This window comes from Astatotilapia calliptera, chromosome 23 (assembly GCF_964374335.1).
Source record: "Astatotilapia calliptera chromosome 23, fAstCal68.1, whole genome shotgun sequence".
NCBI classification, from domain to species: Eukaryota; Metazoa; Chordata; class Actinopteri; order Cichliformes; family Cichlidae; genus Astatotilapia; species Astatotilapia calliptera.
Window position 1 is genome coordinate 32,629,612 of NC_137443.1, and position 2,814 is coordinate 32,632,425.

Below are 2,814 nucleotides of genomic sequence, written 5' to 3' on the forward strand. Positions count from 1 at the left end.
TCTTCAGGGAGGAGTGAGAGCTGCTTGTGAGTTTGAGAGACACATGGTGCTGTAAATAAGTTAGCCAGGAACTTGACTTTCTTCCGACCGCTGCATGTGGAAAATTGATTCAGGTCTGCTTTTCACCTGAAAGTGACAAACTAAGACATGTTCATTATTATTATAACTGCTTAATCAACACATCTCTCTCTGTTTTTGAGCACAGTCCTTTCTTAAAAGCAGAAAATGAGATTGTAGTTGTTCTTGGCTGATCAACACAAAACCTTTTTCCTATGATTATTTTTCATCTACAATGTACATTTTGTCTCTTTCTCACTCTTTTTTTTCTCTTTACAATAGCTGGTGACCTGCAGAACCACCACTCTCACAATTGGAGGCAATTACTTTTACACAGCGCACAAAAACACTGTGACGTCAGACACATTCACACTCACTTTTTCATCTGCATAAATAAATCATATGGCTGGTGATATGTGCCATGGTGATCCATAGGTATGATCACAAGTTTATTTATTTTTCAACCCAACAAAACAAATAAACAAAAACATGATGCTGATGCTATGAACACTCTACACACATGAGTCAAGATGCAGGAAAACTGCTCAAGGAAATGCTGCACACTCCAGTTATCACAGTTATCATAGTTCTGTTTCCCTCTCTTTGAGGAGTTCTCAGCCAGCTCTCGATCTGATAATGTGTAGCTTGCTCATCAGCTCAGAAGAGACCACAACGCAACCTCACACAGTGGTTGCTTTGCCACACAGTGGCAAAGACTTGCACTTTCATATTCAATTCAGCTTCTCCATCATGTACTTTTAGATGTTTCATACAGGATTCAGCATATTAGTTGTTTTCACAGGTGTGCTCTACATCTCAACCATGGCTCATAATAAGACGACAGTCTTTCAAACCGGTCAAGTGCCTCTATGCACATCATTAGTTAAAATATTTACCTATATCACTTCACCTCATATGTCATTGTACTGAATTTGAGAAACCCTAAGCTTAATGCAGATTACTTTTAACAATTATCCACCTCAATTAAATCTATGGTCTGGCACACAGGCTGTTGTCGAACAGGGCAAGCTAAAGAATAAACATTTTGTGTCAGCAAGGGGTGGGGGAAAGCCATTCACCAGAGCATATCTCAAGTGCTGCTGATGTGGACTGGCCTTCTCCGCACGCTCTTCAAGGCTGGTGTGTTTTCTAAAAACTTCTAACATTTGAATCTCTTCCATTTATAAACCTGCGATTAACCGCACGGCTCAGGTCCGCGTGAACCCGCACAGCTAAGGAGCTGTCGCTCTCTTTTATTTAAAGTCCAGCATAAACGTCTGTCACCCTCTGACACACTCTTGGTTGCTTAGGAACCCATGATAACAACAACAGCGGGTGTCACAGACCACGTGTTCTGCTCCACACCCACTCACACAAACACACTCAAACACAACAACAACAACACAAAATAGGCCTATTGTCCAGCACAATCTGGACCCCGCTGAACTTCTCAATTCCCCACAAAGCGGCGGATCCCACAAAGCGGTCTACATTTCTCCCCACTAAGACGGCGAACCAAAAAAGTTCGAACTGCGCAACTCTGCGACTTAATGCTTCTGTACAAAAAAAAACCCCACTGAGCGGCTTTGTACATCGCCCCACTAAGACGGCGAATTTTAGCCCCACTAAGCGGCCACGGACAACGCCCCACTGAGCGGCGAAGACGTACAGACGGCGAATTTTAGCCCCACTGAGCGGCCACGGACAACTCCCCACTGAGCGGCGAAGACGTACAGTTATAGAGTTGGACTCTAAACTTACTCGGTGTTGCTTAGCGTGTAGTATAGCCTCGGATCCCGCCGATCGTCATTCATCAAGGAGAGAAAACAGACAGCTAATCCACTGGCCCGATGACAAATTCTCACGTCTCGGGACTTTACTACAGGAACTTCCTGGCTGACGTCAGTCTTTCAGCGTGTCTCTTCTCCCCTTGGTGAATGTCGACTGCAGGGCTCCGGCTCTCGAAGGACCAATTAATGATAGGTTTGTAGCTTGAACCTATTCGCTGGAACGTTGAAGACAATATATTTACACAGCAAGCAAGACACGAAGTAGGCAAAGTTCTTCATGTTTCTCGTGCACGGGAGAGAACCGGACAAACGCCGTTCCTTCGCTTGACCCCAGTTACTCTCATCTGCTCCCCCATAACACTGCTCTGTTATTGAGGTTATATGAATATGCATAGAGGTTCATTAACATATGATGTCTACATACAAACAAAAAGTACCTTGCCTGTGTGTGTGTGTGTGTGTGTGTGTGGGGGGGGGGGGGGGGTGTCAGAGTGTGACCCCATAAATGACTTCCCTAAACCTGCTGGTCTGGAAGTCCAACAGTTCATCTAAACAAAAGGCACTTAGCCTAAAACAGATATAGCCACGTTTGTCCTACCATAAAACAATAAAACAAGGTACGACCTCTTCCCATGCTCCCAGGATGTAGGTGTGCATTCCTGCTAAAGATCACACATCCTATCACTACACAATTGATTATACACCTCTAAGCATATATGGTTAAATATTTCTAAGCATAAATGACAATCAACAATACAAAACCTAACATCCCCTGTCAATGACTAATTTAAATTTCTCATCTAAACTTAGTTTAGTCTTGCAATTTTCATATATTGTTTAAGGGCTTTCAGTCTCTTACAATGAATTATGCTCAAATCAAACAAAGTGGTCATGTTTTCCCTGGAAGTTATGCCCCTTGGAAAGGAGTTCCGCAGGAAAAAGCGGCTGCACTGTTGCTTTGAAAACT